This window comes from Camellia sinensis, chromosome 8 (assembly GCF_055761805.1).
Source record: "Camellia sinensis isolate YWXY chromosome 8, ASM5576180v1, whole genome shotgun sequence".
Classification (NCBI taxonomy): domain Eukaryota; kingdom Viridiplantae; phylum Streptophyta; class Magnoliopsida; order Ericales; family Theaceae; genus Camellia; species Camellia sinensis.
This window is the reverse complement of record NC_138968.1, coordinates 106541893-106561293: the sequence shown is the minus strand read 5'-3', so window position 1 is coordinate 106561293 and position 19401 is coordinate 106541893. Positions and strand designations below refer to the sequence as shown.

Here is a 19401-nt window from a genome sequence, read left to right as displayed (position 1 = left end):
AAATCCAACATTTTCAATTAAAAAACACAACCAACAGGTTACTTGTCTCACCTTATCAAGCCTTGCAAGTCTCCATCGCTACTTCAAGATTTAAAGCCCTTGTGGAGGTTGTATTTGGGTTTGGACTACTTTAGCCTAATCATTGTCTTTATGTTGTGTTGATTTTGGATTTATAGAGAGAAAGAAAACAGTAAATTAAACAAAAAAAATATAAATTGTAATTCTTTACTTTTGTCCTTTCATTTTTCTTTTACCCTACAAATATCCAATATCTAAACATAACCTTGATTCATTATTACTATAGTTACAATGGGAATGTAACGACAAGCTTCACAAAATTCCCTTCTCAGTCATTCAGGTAACAATAAGCTACAAAGTGTTGATCCAAAAAAAAAAAAAAAAAACCAATAAGCTACAAAGTGCCTTCACAAGGCTAAAAAACTGCATGTACATGTATGTTGCCCTCTCTATGACGACCCAATGTGTATATCATTTATATATATTATTTTATTAAAAAAATTTGCATAATTATGTGTTAATTTTGTGCTTATCTATTTATTTATGGAATATCTATTTAATTGCTTACTTTGAATTAGAAATTGGAAGCTTTAAAGGATTCAAAAATCGAAATTGACTAACTCAATAGACAAATTAGAATCACTACAAGAAAATGGACTTTATAACACGGAAGCATTTGCGACGGCACCACTTGCCGTTGCCAATAAATGGGTTTTTAGCGACGGTACCCCTTCCTGTCACAAAAAAGTCACTTTTTTGCGTAAAGCTGTTTTTTGCGACAGCATGAACTGCAGTCGCAAATAAGAGAGTTTTTTGCGACGGTAACAGATGCCGTTGCAAAAAAAAAAAAAAAAAAAGACTGTTTTGATGAGACGGCATTAGAAGTATTAGTGACGGCAGCAAAAAATTGAAATTTTTGTAGTGTAAATTATCTATTAGAAGGGGGATCCTTTCTGTCCAGATTTTGAATTAGAGGGTGTCGTTTGAGTCTGTAGAGTTCATCATAAATCCTGTTTTGATAAACCAAATTCAAGTTTAAGATAAAAATTTTAAAAATTAATATTTTTTTTAATAAATTCAAATTTCAAATGAATTTTGATTTATCTTTAATTGAGTCCATTATGAGAAGAGGACAAATAATTTTATTTTTATATAGTTTAAAGTGCATATAAGCTTAATAAATCAAGTTCAAGTTTAAGATAGAAATTTAAAAAATTACTATTTTTTTATAAATAAATTCAAATTTAATTTATTTACCAAACAAGTTCATCTTTAGCAAATTGCAATAAATTAGATACAACTGGAGCTTTGGTGACTTGGTTTATTTTATGACCCTTGAAAATATTTTGTGATGTCCATTTTGTACGTAGGTCCATTTCCAATTTTGTCACATAGATCTTCCAAAATTTTCATAATATCTATATTTCTCATAAAATATTTTAAAAAAATAGCAATTTAGGTGTAAATTTGAAAGGGGCGGGGGGAGAGGAGGGGAGGGGGGGAAATTGAGATCAATGGCAAACTTTAATAATTAAAGTTATAATTTTTTTTTATGAATCTGTAATTAATTTGAGAAAGTATACTGATTTGTAATTTTTCAAATATTTCAAAGTTGTGCTTCCTCCAAGGTCATAGGTTCGAAACCTTCTAGACGCACATAATTTTTTGACGTCAATCTATATGAGGCTTTGTTTCTATTTTAATTGGGTTTCACCTATTTTTTCATCTCTCTGTCTCTCTCTCTTCCACTCGTCTCTCTTCTCTTTCTCTTTCTCTCTCTCACTCATCACTCTTTGTGTAATAACCCGACCCTCGTACATGATTTCTTAAATGCTTACTGTGTAGTTCCGTGAAAAAAATTATGATTAAGGAAGTGAAATCCATGTCTATGAATGTCTATCTGTCTCACAAGGAAACTATCTGTCACCATCAACGCGTTTGAATTAGAAATTGGAAGCCTTAACAGCTTAATTAGCTGGAATTGATTATATATCCGTAATCAGCATAATTTTTAGATAATATTAAGCATGTTCGTGAAATTTTAATTTTGGAATGATTAAACGATCCATTTTTGTCTTATATGCCTTACTTATATATATATATATATCTCTAAGCCTTTAGGAGCCTTGATCAAAAACAAACAAACGTGAATACCATTTTTGGGGGAAAAGAGGAGAAATCGGGGGAGAAGGGATTCCACAAGGAAGCTTGGCAAAATTGTTAGAGGTGTAGGATTGAATTCAAGGTAAGCTCAAATCCTTCTTGCTATGGCCACTTAGAGTTTGTATTGATGTGTATGTTTGATTCATGTCTAATTCATGCATGAATGATGAGGGTTTCTCTTACTTGGTTGCTTAGGCATCTAGATTTGGGTGTGGTATGAAAGTATACTTCAATCTATGGTTTTCTATCATCACTTCATGGAATTATGTATATATCATGTGTTATGTTTCAAAGATATGAAAGAACTTGAATTCAAGAGTGGAATTAGAGAGGGAGATGACTTTTTAAAGCTCCTAATCTTGCTTAATTTATGATACTCAAGGTAGAATTCATGTTATAGTGAAGTTAGGTGAGTATATTGCATTAACCTAACCTTGGGTTGCATGTAAAAATGGAATGAATACCTGGTTGGGACTCGAATGAAGGTCCAGAATTTCAGAAAATTCGCTTGGTCCGCTCGAGCGTAGGAAAGCCTGCTCGAGCGGGAAAAACCACCTCTCAGCAGTTTTGTGCAATTTACAGTCCGCTCAAGCGGCCAAAGTTACGCTCGAGCGGAGGACTCATTTTCAGGAAAAATTAAATGTTTGTTCAGCTTTGAGTGCTTGTTTCTCTGGTATTTTTAGAATGTTTTACAGATGATTTTAAAGTGGTTGTAAGCATGCAAGGTGTAAGACTCAGGAAATGCTTTATAAAAAAGAGAGACTAATGTATTACTTGTGTGCAGGGCACATTCCAGAAGGAAGCAACACGCCATCTCAACACTGTGAGTAGTAGTACTTATGTTATGTTATGCAATCATGTTAATGTCTCAAGCATGTAATGCTCTTATGCATGTTTAAGATATGTTAATGTTATATGTAAAGAAAAGCATTTACAAGGGCTATATGCCATTTTCAAGGGCCGTGTGCCACAAGTTTCAAGTACATTTTCAAGGGCCGTGTGCCACAAGTTTCAAGTACATTTCAAGGGCCATGTGCCACAAGTTCCAAGTGTAATACAAGGGCCTCGTGCCATATGTTCAAGGGCCTCGTGCCATATGTTCAAGGGCCTCGTGCCATCATGTTTCAAGGGCTTATAGCCACAAGCTTATGTCACGGGAATAGGCCTAGGGCCTTTATGAGCTAAATGCAGAATCAGACAAATCATGTGCATGCTACATCTTTTTATGTATTGATGTATTTAAGCTTCAAGTCAGACGTCTTTCATTATGTATTACTACTCATTGAGCTCGGCTCACTCTCTATTATGTTTGTTTCTGTAGGTTATCAGTCAGGGGGTCAGTCCTAACTTTGACGCTGTCCCTTTTGTCAACCTTTACATGTTCAGGCACCATACCAGGCCATTTATTTTTTTGTGAAGCTGCTAAGATATGGGTCTGCTTTTGAGAGCCACCTATGGATGTTGTACTTAACTTTTATATTCCTTTTGTTATGCCCAATTATCGGGCTAGGACCGTAAATGTATATGTTATACACGATATCCAAGGATATAGTTTTAAACTTTATCCGCTTTTGATGATGTATGTAATGCATGAGATCCTGGCATATTAGAAATAGCTCAATGGAGTATGCCTGTATCTTTGTTATATTAATATTTTATGCTTCCGATAAGGCCCCGTACGGTGTGTACACCAGTTTTTATGACAGGTCTTGCTTAGGTCATGCCCAAACCTTTAGGGGCAGGTGTAGGGCGTGACAGTGGTATCAGAGCACGAGTTGCTATCTCACACACGGATCCATTGAGCTGTAGGGTGTCTAGAAAGGATTTAGGCCTCATGTATGACATCCTAAACATATAAGACAAGTTCGATGGCAACATTAAGTGTACTCTGATAATACTAACCATGTCGCATTATGTCTATAGTATTGAATTAATTGTTGTGTAGATCATGGTGAGAACAAGGACAGAAGATGTGGAAGATGCCACCTCAGCACGACTGGATAGGATGGAAAGGATGCTCATGGAAATGGCAGAGACCTTACGGCAACAACAGCAACAGCCTCCCCAACAGCTGCCACCACCACCAGTACCCCCACCTGTAGTGCAAAATTTTCATGCTGAAGACCGAACTATCACCCTCACTAAGGAGTTTAAAAAGATGAAACCGCCAACCTTCAAAGGAGGAATAGAACCGATGAAAGCTGAGGCCTGGGTATTGGGCATAGAGAAGTTATTTGAAGTCTTTCCCTGCACCGAAGCTCAAAAGGTACAACTAGCGGCCTTCACTCTTGAAGACGAGGCACGGAGGTGGTGGATGCTTACGAGGACAATCCATCCAGAGTTAACATGGGATAGATTTTTGGGGCTGTTTTATGATAAATATTTCCCCCAAAGCATGCGGGACAAAAAGGTGACAGAATTCGAAACTCTCAGACAAGGGAACAAGACTGTTGCTGAGTATGAGGCCCAATTTGCAGAGTTAGCCCGGTATGCACCGCATATGGTGGACACGGATTATAAAAAGGCACGAAAATTTGAAGGGGGCTTACGGGGTGCCATCTTGGATCGAGTCAATATGTTAAAGTTGCCTACCTACGTAGATGTGCTGGAGAGGGCTGTTATAGCTGAGGGAAACCTTGCTGCTCAGAACCGGATTGTTGAATGGAAGGGAAAGAGGCAAAATAATCAATGGTCAAAGGGAGTGGCTACTCCACCAAACAAGAAACAAAACTCAGGGACTTCGAATACTTCTGCCCCTAATCAGGGTACAATTTCTGTTTGTTTGGAATGTGGAAAGAGGCACCATGGGATATGCCAATGGAAGTCTGGAGCCTGTTATCAGTGCGGAAAAACGGGTCATTTGATGAAGGATTGCCCTCAGAGGAATCAACGAAATGGTAACAGGACTACTACTAGCTCAGCAGGGTCGACACCAACCACTAATACCAAGGCGCCGGTCAAACCTAACAACAATAAAGACATAGCGAGACAAGGCAGGGTGTTCGCACTGGTTCCAGGAGATGTGCAGAATGCAGCAACAGTGGTGTCAGGTACATTTATGGTTCACGGTCATTCTGCTTCTATCTTATTTGACTCTGGCTCTACTCATTCCTTTGTGTCAAAATTATTTGCACAAAACTTAGACAAAACTGAAGAAACACCGTCTTATATGTTATGTGTATCCTCACCTATGGGAGATTCTGTGCTTTGTACTTCTGTTTATTGTGGTTGCGAACTCGAGCTTGGGGATGTCCGGGTATATGCCAACCTGTTGCCTCTCGACATGACTTATTTTGATATTATTCTGGGAATGGATTGGTTGGGTAAATATGGTGCAACTATAGATTGTCTAACTAAACGAGTCAGTTTCCATCCTCCGGGACAATTAGAGTCTACCTTACAGGGGCATGGCGTAATTTCTCCACCTTATTTGATCTCGGCAGCAAAAGCATGTAAATTAATTCAAAAAGGGGGTCAGGGGTATTTATGCAGTGTTTTGGAGGGGCAAGTGGTGAATGGAACTGTTGACATGATCCCGATTGTGTGTGAATTTCCGGACGTCTTTCCTGAAGAATTACCAGGGCAGTTGATAGACCGTGAAATTGAGTTTACCATTGAAGTAGCACCGGGAACTCAACCCATATCAAGGACTCCGTATAGAATGTCGCCAGTTGAGATGAAGGAATTGAAAGTGCAGTTGCAAGATTTATTGGACAAGGGGTTCGTTCGTCCGAGTGTGTCTCCGTGGGGTGCACCGGTTCTGTTTGTAAAGAAGAAGGATGGAACACTCCGGCTTTGTATTGACTATAGAGAACTTAATAAAGTTACAATCAAGAATAAGTATCCATTACCAAGGATTGATGACCTATTTGACCAGCTGCAGGGGGCACAAGTCTTTTCCAAGATTGATCTGCGATCTGGGTACCATCAATTAAAGGTCAAGGCTGATGATATTGAGAAGACAACTTTTCGAACCCGGTACGGTCATTATGAATTTTTGGTTATGCCATTCGGAGTTACTAACGAACCAGCAGCTTTCATGGATTTGATGAACCGTGTTTTCAAGCCCTATTTGGATGACTTTGTAGTGGTCTTTATTGACGATATTCTCATCTATTCGAAGAATGCAGATGCTCACGAGAATCACCTCCGTTTGATCCTTCAAACCCTCCGGGAAAAGAAATTATACGCAAAGCTGAAGAAATGTGAATTCTGGCTACTAGAGGTGGCATTTCTGGGGCATATCATCACAAAGGAAGGAGTTTCTGTGGATCCACACAAGATTGAGGCAGTCGTAACTTGGCCAACTCCCACTAATGTGACTGAGGTGCGTAGTTTTATGGGGTTAGCTGGTTATTACAGGAGATTTGTTCAAGATTTTTCTAAAATTGCTGTGCCACTTACACAACTAATACGAAAGGGAGTTGCATTCGAATGGTCAGAGGAACGAGAATCTGCTTTCCAGGAATTGAAGACAAGGTTGACAACAGCACCAGTTTTGGCCTTACCATCCGGTACAGAAGGATTTGTGATCTACAGTGACACTTCACACAAAGGGCTTGGCTGTGTACTTATGCAGAACGGAAGAGTCATCGCTTATGCATCTAGACAGCTGAAACTCCATGAGCAGAATTATCCCACACATGATCTGGAATTAGCAGCAGTAGTCTTTGCTTTAAAGATATGGAGACATTATTTGTACGGTAGCACCTGTGCGGTATACACTGATCATAAAAGTCTCAAGTACCTTTTCACTCAGAAAGAATTAAATATGCGGCAACGACGGTGGTTGGAACTTTTGAAAGATTATGACCTGCAGATTCATTATCATCCTGGTAAAGCCAACACAGTTGCAGATGCGCTCAGTCGAAAAAATATGGGGATTTCAGCAGATATGGCGAGTATGGTTACAGGACAAAAGGACTTAGGAATTGAATTGGATAAGGAAGAATTGAACCTTGTGTTACATGGTCAAAAAGCCCTAATAGCAGCGATAGTAGCACAACCAACCTTATTGGAAGAGATTAAAGTGCACCAAATGGAAGATGAAACTTTGAGGAAGACACATGATGAATTCGAAACAAAACCAAAACCGGGATTCAGTGTGGTAGATTCAGTGCTCAAATTTCAAAACCGACTATGCGTTCCCAATGTGATGAGTCTTAAACAAAAATTGATGGAGGACGCGCATACCTCAAGGTTCTCAATGCATCCAGGGAGTACTAAAATGTACCGAGCTTTAAAGCAGAATTTTTGGTGGCCAAGTATGAAGAAGGAGATTGCGGAGTTTGTTTCTAAGTGCTTGCAATGCCAACAAGTAAAAGCGGAGCATCAAAGACCTGCCGGATTATTGCAACCTCTTCCCATCCCAGAATGGAAATGGGAACATTTGACTATGGATTTTGTTATGGGGTTACCACGGACTCCTCGAGGTATGAATTCAATTTGGGTCATTGTGGACCGATTAACTAAGTCCGCCCACTTTCTGCCAGTAAAAACTCAGTATAACGCAGATAAATTAGCAGAGATTTATGTAAATGAAATTGTGAGGCTTCATGGTGTTCCGGTCTCGATTGTGTCAGACAGAGATCCTAAGTTTGTTTCTAGATTCTGGCAAAGTTTACAGGAAGCAATGGGTACAGAATTAAAGTTCAGCACAGCTTTCCATCCTCAGACCGACGGTCAATCCGAGAGGACGATACAGACTCTTGAGGATATGCTCCGAATGTGTGTACTAGATTTTCAAGACAGTTGGGAAACCCATCTCCCGTTGATAGAATTTGCGTATAATAGTAGTTACCATTCGAGCATAGACATGGCACCTTATGAAGCTTTGTATGGAAGACCATGCCGTTCTCCCGTGTGCTGGGCTGAAGTTGGGGATAAATCCTTATTAGGGCCTGAAATTGTTCAGTTGACTACTGAAAAAGTTCACGTTATTCAGGAAAGATTGAAAACTGCTCAAAGTAGGCAGAAAAGCTATGCTGATAACCGACGGAGAGATTTGGAATTTGACGTGGATAGCTATGTTTTCGTGAAAGTCACTCCGATGAAAGGGCACCCAAGATTCGGAAAGAAAGGTAAGTTGACACCCCGGTATGTCGGTCCTTTTCAAATTCTGGAAAAAGTGGGTCCGGTAGCTTACCGAGTTGCCCTTCCACCACATATGAGTCAAGTGCATAACGTGTTTCATGTCTCTATGCTTCGTGGGTACCTTCCGGATCCGTCACATGTTATTGACTACCATCAAATTGAGTTGAACGACAAGTTGATTTATGAGGAAAAACCAATTCGCATTTTGGACCGACAAGTAAAACAATTACGAACCCGTGAGATTCCAATGGTAAAAGTTGAGTGGCAAGAACATTACGGAATCGACGCAACATGGGAAAGAGAGGAGGAAATGCAACATCAATACCCACACCTGTTCCAACCCTAAGGTAACCCAAGTTTGAAGGACCAAACTTATTTAAGGGGGGGAGAGTGTAATAACCCGACCCTCGTACATGATTTCTTAAATGCTTACTATGTAGTTCCGTGAAAAAAATTATGATTAAGGAAGTGAAATCCATGTCTATGAATGTCTATCTGTCTCACAAGGAAACTATCTGTCACCATCAACGCGTTTGAATTAGAAATTGGAAGCCTTAATAGCTTAATTAGCTGGAATTGATTATATATCCGTAATCAGCATAATTTTTAGATAATATTAAGCATGTTCGTGAAATTTTAATTTTGGAATGATTAAACGATCCATTTTTGTCTTATATGCCTTACTTATATATATATATCTCTAAGCCTTTAGGAGCCTTGATCAAAAACAAACAAACGTGAATACCATTTTTGGGGGAAAAGAGGAGAAATCGGGGGAGAAGGGATTCCACAAGGAAGCTTGGCAAAATTGTTAGAGGTGTAGGATTGAATTCAAGGTAAGCTCAAATCCTTCTTGCTATGGCCACTTAGAGTTTGTATTGATGTGTATGTTTGATTCATGTCTAATTCATGCATGAATGATGAGGGTTTCTCTTACTTGGTTGCTTAGGCATCTAGATTTGGGTGTGGTATGAAAGTATACTTCAATCTATGGTTTTCTATCATCACTTCATGGAATTATGTATATATCATGTGTTATGTTTCAAAGATATGAAAGAACTTGAATTCAAGAGTGGAATTAGAGAGGGAGATGACTTTTTAAAGCTCCTAATCTTGCTTAATTTATGATACTCAAGGTAGAATTCATGTTATAGTGAAGTTAGGTGAGTATATTGCATTAACCTAACCTTGGGTTGCATGTAAAAATGGAATGAATACCTGGTTGGGACTCGAATGAAGGTCCAGAATTTCAGAAAATTCGCTTGGTCCGCTCGAGCATAGGAAAGCCTGCTCGAGCGGGAAAAACCACCTCTCAGCAGTTTTGTGCAATTTACAGTCCGCTCGAGCGGCCAAAGTTACGCTCGAGCGGAGGACTCATTTTCAGGAAAAATTAAATGTTTGTTCAGCTTTGAGTTCTTGTTTCTCTGGTATTTTTAGAATGTTTTACAGATGATTTTAAAGTGGTTGTAAGCATGCAAGGTGTAAGACTCAGGAAATGCTTTATAAAAAAGAGAGACTAATGTATTACTTGTGTGCAGGGCACATTCCAGAAGGAAGCAACACGCCATCTCAACACTGTGAGTAGTAGTACTTATGTTATGTTATGCAATCATGTTAATGTCTCAAGCATGTAATGCTCTTATGCATGTTTAAGATATGTTAATGTTATATGTAAAGAAAAGCATTTACAAGGACTATATGCCATTTTCAAGGGCCGTGTGCCACAAGTTTCAAGTACATTTTCAAGGGCCGTGTGCCACAAGTTTCAAGTACATTTTCAAGGGCCGTGTGCCACAAGTTTCAAGTACATTTCAAGGGCCATGTGCCACAAGTTCCAAGTGTAATACAAGGGCCTCGTGCCATATGTTCAAGGGCCTCGTGCCATATGTTCAAGGGCTTCGTGCCATCATGTTTCAAGGGCTTATAGCCACAAGCTTATGTCACGGGAATAGGCCTAGGGCCTTTATGAGCTAAATGCAGAATCAGACAAATCATGTGCATGCTACATCTTTTTATGTATTGATGTATTTAAGCTTCAAGTCAGACGTCTTTCATTATGTATTACTACTCATTGAGCTCGGCTCACTCTCTATTATGTTTGTTTCTGTAGGTTATCAGTCAGGGGGTCAGTCCTAACTTTGACGCTGTCCCTTTTGTCAACCTTTACATGTTCAGGCACCATACCAGGCCATTTATTTTTTTGTGAAGCTGCTAAGATATGGGTCTGCTTTTGAGAGCCACCTATGGATGTTGTACTTAACTTTTATATTCCTTTTGTTATGCCCAATTATCGGGCTAGGACCGTAAATGTATATGTTATACACGATAGCCAAGGATATAGTTTTAAACTTTATCCGCTTTTGATGATGTATGTAATGCATGAGATCCTGGCATATTAGAAATAGCTCAATGGAGTATGCCTGTATCTTTGTTATATTAATATTTTATGCTTTCGATAAGGCCCCGTACGGTGTGTACACCAGTTTTTATGACAGGTCTTGCTTAGGTCATGCCCAAACCTTTAGGGGCAGGTGTAGGGCGTGACACTTTGTCTTTCTGTCTATGTGTTTGTGTGTGTCTCTCTCTTTCTCTCTCTCTCTCTCTCTCTCTCCCACACTGTGCTCGCGTTGCTCACTCTCTCGCTTCCCTTTTCTTAATTTACCGATCTCCCTCTTGATTTATCTCTTTTTTTTTCTCTTTCTCTCTTTCTCTCTTTCTCTCTCTTCTTTCAATCGCTCATCTCTCATTTCTCTTAATCACTTGTCGAAAGAGAAAAAAGTCAAAAAATGAAATGGACCTCTCTCTCTCTCTCTCTCACTTATCTCTTTTCTCTCTCTCTTTATCTCTCATCTTTTTCTCTCATTCTTTTTATGTCTCTTTCTGTCTCTTGTTCATCTCTTTTTGTTGTCTTTCTCTCTCTCTCTCTCTCTCTCTCTCTCTTTGTGTGATATCCCTGTTCCGTAGTATGCTAATTGGTCCTTAATATGAATATGATTATGTGTCTGATATGATTTTGTGTGCCATTATGTGAAGATATGTGGTTTTGAATTTCTATCTGTTCGCCGTAGGAATACTGTCATGACCCAAACCCGCCCCTATGGGTTTAGCACCGTAACCGGCCAGTAATCCGCGATTGCCGAAGGCCTACTTAACAGTAGAGACAGTAATACAAAGTAAGGGGCTGGCAGAAGCTAAAACAGTAAATAAAAGGTGTCCAATGAGCTGTGACATTCTGAATACAAAAAGACTTTCCTAAACATATTCACATTCAAAACCAAAACAGTATATTCATACATCATATACAGACATTCAGGTTAGGGACCGAATCCCTAACATAACAATACAGTGCAAGTCTCAACATTTATTACAGAACAGAGGCAAAAGGGGAAATCTAAAACACCCCAAACCAGCCTTGGGCTTTGACGTACTCGAAACCTCGAAGTGAAGCATAATGGTTGGCTTTGACAAAACGGGAGCTTAGTCTGACGCTCCTAGCATCGGTCTGGTGCCTGGACACCTACATATATATATATAAACAGTGAACTAAAGCCCAGTGAATAACAGTTATGTAAAGAGGTTAAGAATGAATGTCCTTTCAGTAATTAACCAGTCATATCAGTCGTTTAGAAACCATAGCAGTCATATGTGGTACATCCCATAGCAAAACAGTACAGTAGGTCTTAACAGACCGAACAGTCAGTTGATGGCCATCATAACAGTAACAGTAGTGGTTCCAAACTTGGGAACCGACAGAGATCTCTGTGACAGTAGCAGTAACAGTACAGTAACAGTAAGTTGCTAAGGATGCCACGAATACAATTTACAAATAGGACAAACATTCATTCATTAAACAATAATGTTTCAGTAAACAGAACAGTTGATCATTCAGAAAATATTCATAATTGAACATATCTTTACAACATTATTACCCACAGAGCATTGGGCTATAAGCAGCTAATGAGCGTCCTCGGATGCCAACCCTGCACAGTTACAGAACGAACACACACACTAAGTTACACACTCAGGAATCAACAACTTAGTCCCTATCTTGACTCGGTGTGGTTCTACATCAATATCCTCATTAAGATGCCTTAAACATGGCCTAGGATGGAAAGAGGATGCAAAGATGCACTTTAAAACACTTTTCAAAATTTTCAGAAAACAGGGGTCTCGCTCGAGTGTGGCTTTCTACGCTCGAGCGGACATGCAGACAAAGGATCTCCGCTCGAGCGTGACTTCCTTCGCTCGAGCGGACTGTAAACTTCATGAAAAGTACTGGATGCATGCAATTTACGCTCGACGGATGCTCGACCTCTGCTCGAGCGTGCGTGAGACTCAGGTCCTCGCTCGAGCGTGAACTCTCTCGCTCGAGCGGACTATAAAACACAAGAACTTCTGGGTACATGCATTTCACGCTCGAGCGGAAGTGCACGACTCAGAGGGTACGCTCGAGCGTGAAGTCCTACGCTCGAGCGTGGGTCCAAAATCTGAAATTTCCAGATTCATCCCCAAGCACAAAACTCAAGCATTTAAGCCTCAAACTCGATCCTTTTGGGCTAATTTTCTGGAAAACACTTAAAAACCCATAATACAACTTGTTTCAAAGATCAATTTTGTAAAATCAAGCCCAAAGGTAAACCAATTGAACACCAATTTCAAATAAACTTCAAGAACAAGATGTACATTTAACATGCATGTTTTCAATTGAATTCAAAACTACTAACACATGACCAAATGCAAGTGTTAGCTCAAGAACATGATGAATTCATGGACTACAATTAGAAAATGGACATGCATGTGGAAATTCATGAAGAACAACCTCAAAATTCAAGAATATGTACATGCATGCATGGATTAAGCCTCAATTCAACACTTTAAACCATAATTTGACTCTAACCTCCAATAATCCCATGAACCATGCAAGAACAACTCCAATGTACAAATGAGAGGATGAAATCTCTACCTTAGGTCTTGAATTCAAGGTACACAAGCTCAAATATGCAATCTCTCTTCAAGTCTTCTAATTTTCCAAGCCAATTCTAGGTGGACTCAGCTTTTCTTCCAACTCTCTAGCTCTCTCTCACGTTTGGTCTAGGAAGTGGCTGAAGAAATGTTATGTCAAATGTGTATGAAGTGAAGAGGAGTTAGCCTGGAATCACCCACTCAATGACATAAATGCAAATAACTCAAGTTGATGTATTTTAACTTTATTTAATCTAATTTAATCATACCAAATCACATTTCAATTAAATCTACCATAAAATCACATAGATTCTAATGATCACAAAATACCAGTCAATTTCAGATTCGGCCGCCGATAAGGCCTTCAATTTACAGTTCGAACTTAAAACATGAACAGATCAATCAATTGATAAACAGATAGAAATGCAACCAAACAACATACTCATGCAATCAGTTTAGGATTTCCTCCTAATCAGTTACTTATCATATTCAGTCACAGTTTAGCAGTAATCAGAGGTGAGGGTTGTCACAAATACCTGTTTGATTATCTGCTTTGAAATTTAAATTGGAGGCCTTATCAGCCACGAAACCCGAAATTGATTGCGCCATTGTGATTGGCATAATTTTTAGAGCCTACGGTGAAATTTAATTGGAAATTGATTCGGATCAAATTAATTAGATTAAATTAAGGATATAGTGCCCAATTATTTAATATTTATAATTTTGGTTGGTGGGACTTTTATTTAAAGGGCCATATACACTCTCATTTGTTTCTTTTGAGCTCAAAATCTGAGTTATACATTTGTGAGGGAGAGAAGGCCGGCTATAGAGAGAGAGAGAGAGGGGAGAATTGTGCAATTTTGCTCAAGAAGCTTGGTGATCTTGAAGGCACACTCAAGAATTTACCATAAATTGTGAGAATTAAGCCTCTAGGTAAGTGAATTCATAGACCTTAAATTGCAATTTGTGATTCAAGTTTGATTAATGGTCAAGAACATGAATTAAATTGATTGTGAGGGAATTGAGTTGGTTTTGTTGAGTTTGAAGTCATGGAATAATTTCCATGAATTTGTATAATTGAGTATGAAAAATATGATCCATGTAGAATTTTGGTTAGAACTCATGCTTGTGATCACCATTTGCACCATTTGAGTTGAAATTGGAGTTATATTCCACATGCATGTACAATTTGTGAGGAAATGAGTTTGAAATACATGGAATTGTTATCATGAAAGCAAGTTGGGGTAATTTGGGTCATGCATGTAAGTAATTCATGGAATTGAGTTTCATAATGTTGTAATTTGGTGTTTGTACCATATTAGTACATGTTTATGTGAAGATTGAGCCATAAAATGCAAGATGTGTTGATTTGAAGGTTGAATTTGAGCTCAAGAACAATGTTGGAAAACCTATAAATTTTGATGTTCGCTCGAGCGGGAGAATCGCCGCTCGAGCAGGAAATACGAGCTCCCAGTATTTTTTTGTGCAGACAAGGTGTCCGCTCGAGCGGGGGAAGTTCACGCTCGAGCGGGGAGCTATGTAGACAGACCTTCAGCTCGAGCGCCCGACTTCACGCTCGAGCGTAATTTTCATGCATCCAGCACTTTTAAAGACCTCATGGGTCCGCTCGAGTGGGGACCCTGTTTCTGAAAATTTTGAAAGTGCATTCTGTGTTTCGTTTTTCGTTCTTTTTCACTTCTAAGTACTCTTAGGCATACATTAAGCATTGTAAATGAATTAAAGGGATAAGAATAAAGCCTAAAGAGGAATATGTGAATTAAATAATGGATTGAATCATTTGTGACCCGTATGTGTTATGTGATGTGTAGGGTCAAGCTCCAAGGCAAACCAACCAACCGATCACTATGAGTAATATCTTGACAAAGATATCTGAAATATGTTGTTGTCCAATTTCTTACTTCTATGTAAGTTTATAAGTTTGTTGATTTGATTGGTGGACAATGTTTGCTATGCCAAATGAATGGGCCAAAGGCCAGTTTGACATGAAAGTATGAATGGGCCAAAGGCCAGTTTGACATGAATGAATGAATGGGCCGAAGGCCAGTCTGACATAAATAAATAAATGGGCCAGAGGCCAATATGATCTGAATGAAAGTATGAATGGGCCAGAGGCCAGTCTGACATGAATGAAAGACAAATGGGCCAGAGGCCAGTCTGACATGAATGAAAGACAAATGGGCCAATGGCCAGTTTGACATGAATGGATTGGGCCCGAGGTTGTCCGAAGTGTTTGGAACCGAAGTTACTTGATCCATATCTATTTATATACTAGATAGAAATATGAATTGGGCCTAAGGCGGATGATGTATATTGTTCCAATGCATTTTCTTTAATTGATATTATTCACTGGGCTTTCGCTCACGCTCATTCATGTGTTTGTAGGTGAGCCAAGAGAGGTCCAGACCCAGCCTTAGTGAAGTCTGTGTGGAACAACCAAGGTTTTGAAGAGTCAGCCCTTGCGTCTCACGCACGAGACTTGTCTTCGCCCTTTTGTTATTTATTTATATTTTGTCATGTTAGCGAAGACTTTGAATCTGTTGTACATAGTTTCATGGGTTGACTTAGACTTAAATGATCCTGTTTGTACAGAACTTTATGTTACTGTGTTTTCTGTTGTGAGTTATTAATATGTCTATGTATGGTTTGTTATGATGTGCCATGTAAGCACAGCTCTATGGACAAAGTTTTAAATTTTGCTTCCATTTGGCCCCTTTACTCTGATGAGTTCAGTCTGAAATGGTTTGAGGCCGTAGGTAATCTCATGATTACTGGCCGGTTATGTCCTTAACGCTTGGGGGCAGGTTCGGGTCGTGACACTTTGTCTCTCTCTCGCTCATCTTGTTTTTCTCTCTTTTTTTTTTCTCTCTCTCTCTCTCTTTCACTCATCACTCTTCTCTCTAGTTCTCTCATCTCTCTTCGCTCTCTCTCTCTTGCTCATCTTTTTTCTCTCTCTCTCTTTCTCTATATCTCTTGTTCATCTCTTTTTGCTATCTTTCTCTGTGTGTGTGTGTGTGTGTCTATCTTTCGCTCATCTTGTTTTTCTCTCTCTCTTTTTTTTCTTTCTATCACTCTCTCTAACTCATCTCTCTTCTCTCTCAATCACACTTATCTCTTTCTTTGAGCCCATTGTTGTTGAAAGAGGAAAAAGTCAAAAAATGAAATGGGTCTCTCTCTCTCTCTCTCTGTGTCTCTCGCTCATCTCTCTTCTCTATCTCTCTCACTCATCTCTCTTTTCTATCTCTCTTGCTCATCTTTTTTTTTTATGTCTCTCTTTATATCTCTCTCGTTCATCTCTTTTTCTTTCTCTCGCGGATCATCTCTTGTTTCTCTCTCATTTTCTATTTCTCTTTCTTCCTAGCTTTCATTGCATAACAAAATGGACACGGAGGTTTTTGGCAAAAAAATGAGCTATTTTTTTTTTAGCTACGACAACCTTCCCCCGTTACAACTATAGGTTGTCGGCGACTGCAATACCCTCGTCAAAAATAAAAAAAATTGCTAAACGAGGCATGATTCGTTGTTTAGGGCCTATTTGGTAACCATTTCGTTTTCAATTTTCAATTTATATTTACAAAAATTTACAAAACTATCATAAAAACTTGTTTGATAATTTTTTTGGCTTATAAATGGTTGTCTCAATTTATAAATTTGAGGAAAAATTGTAAACTCACAAAAAAAGTTTACGTTGATTTTTAAACAGAAATTTAAAAATTTGACTAACAAATTCTTTTTTAATTAATTTTTTTTCAAATAGTTTTTTTTAAAATATTTTTTTTTTCAATTAATTTTTTATCATTAATTTTTTTTTCAATTATTTTTTTTCCAAATAATTTTTTTTCTAATTATAATGTGTATGATCTCATTGTCATAAATAATAAAAAAATAAATATAAATATTTTAAGTCTGAACAAACATGTATTTTACTTGATATTTTTAAAATTTTTAAAATATTTTGTTCAAACCAAACGCGCTTGTAATTTATGTTTTTTCAAAAATAAACAAAAATCAATTTATAAATTTTTTGTAAACATAAATCAAGAACGTAAACATTACACTAAACGCTACCTTAAAATTTTCATTTGTAACGATTATACTTGACGTGGCAAAAAAAAAAAAAAAAAACCTCAAAATCTGATTCGCGCTAGCTTTTCCCCCTCAACCAAAAATTCCCAAATATCAAATCCCTAATCTTTTCAACCAAAAATCCCCATCTCTCTCTCTCTCTCTCTCTCTCTTCCCCCCTGTATCTCTCTCGACGATATCATCGATCAATCCTTTGCGGTAAGTGCTCATCATCGATTCACCTCTGCTTGATTCATTTTATTATATTTCTAGATCCTTCGCAGTAAGGGTTCATTGATCGAATTCACTCTACGAATGTCAATCTCTACATGCAGGCCATTAATCCTAACCCTAAGAATGTTCATCCTCCAAATCCACTCATCTATACGCGCCGCCCCTTCTCCTCCTCCGCCACCACTAGCAACTCCGCCGCAAAGCCTAGCAACCACCTCTCCATAACCGAACTCAATGGCGTAGTCCACCTCTTCCACAGCCAATTCCCCTCCTCCACCACATCTCTCACGAGCCCAAGCGCTCGATCCACCAAACTCTTCGTCGTCGCTGTCCCCAACTACCTCTCTCCCGACGACTTCTTCCTCTTTTGTGGATCCCACCTCGACCACTTCTTCGAACTCTATTTCCTTCGGTATCCACCCCCAAGCTCTTCAATTTTTATTTTTTTGATGATTTGGTGAATGAAGATGCGTTGAATTTGAGAATGGCTAGCTGTTAATTTTTTTTTTTGAAAAAGTTAATAATATGGGTATTTTTGAATTTAAATCCTTATGAGTAGTGTGCTTTATATATTAGTATGCGTTTGTAATTTCACTGCAATTTTACATTCTAATTTTTTGATGATTTGATGAATGAAGAATATGGGTTGAATTTGATAAATGGTAGCAGTTAACAATATTGAGCATTTTTTGGGGGAAAAAGTAAGTTACTAACCTTCAAACCCTTATGAGTTGTGCGCATTATATAGTAGTATATATATTAGTTAGATTTAAAAGGTTTAATGCTATCTTTTACTAGTATTTTTAATTTGAGATTTTTATGCTTGATTTGTTAGGCTGAGGTCTGTCATATATATTTTGCTCAATCAGCAGAGAGCTATGAGTTGGTAGAAGAAGCCTGTTCACCTCTGCCCGGATTCGTTGAATTACCTACTTGCCCTGTTTGTCTTGGTTAGTATATATAAATTTATAATTGCTAGTTTGTTTAGTAGTGATTTGTGTGTTCTTGATGGTGCATTTGGGGGTTAAAAAACTGGTGAGTTGTAGTTTTATGGTGATTTATTTAGGTAATCATGATTTCATCTAAGGACACCCTGCTGAGTTGTAGCTAGGGGTGTACACGGGTCGGTTCGAATCGGGTTGAACCTCTATCCACTACCGAACCAGAATAGTGCGGGTGGGTGAAAAATCAACCGATTATGACCGAATTTGTTGGCGAAACCGCCCGTAGATGATTTTCGGTTTAACGGTCAGGTTCGGATCGGTTGGGCGGGTTGGGCCTTCAAACCTTTAATAATCAATACCTTTACAAATCAATATGAACACATTAAACAGAACATATCAATCAATATGTTCAAACAGAACACATTAAACCTTTAATAATCAATATGAACACATATTTTCAAACAGAACACAATAACCTTTAATAATCAATATGAACACATTAAACCTTTGAAAAACTCAAGGATTATTAATTTGAATAAAGAACATGTTAAACAATAGAACAATCAATATGAACAGAAACATTTTAAACTGAAAAATAAATTGTTATTGATATCTACTGAAAAATTTAAACATTTTAAATTGAAAAATAATGAACAGAAATAGTTCAAATAAATTGTTAATGGAAATTGAAAAATTTAGCACCATCATATTCATTTCTTGTTACGTATATGATATCTACCATATTTGAGCACTAAAAAAAAACAAAATCTCGAGAAAAAAAAATAATGAAAAAAAAAATAGTACCTATTTGAAAAATCTTTCTGTTTCCAGGGCTGAAAATCTAAATTGAAAATCCGAGTTCATGCAATGAGACAGTGAGAAGACAAAAACAGAGAGTGCGTAG

The 19401-nt window shown here is 38.1% G+C and overlaps 1 long non-coding RNA gene across 1 annotated transcript; it reads left to right on the top strand.

The window, feature by feature from the left end:
• The first annotated feature begins 17443 nt into the window (after positions 1-17443).
• On the top strand, positions 17444-18507 carry LOC145797030 (uncharacterized). Its single transcript, XR_014337966.1, has 3 exons — positions 17444-17538; positions 18192-18254; positions 18389-18507. It is a non-coding gene; the product is annotated as an uncharacterized LOC145797030 (long non-coding RNA).
• The last annotated feature ends 894 nt before the right edge of the window (positions 18508-19401 follow it).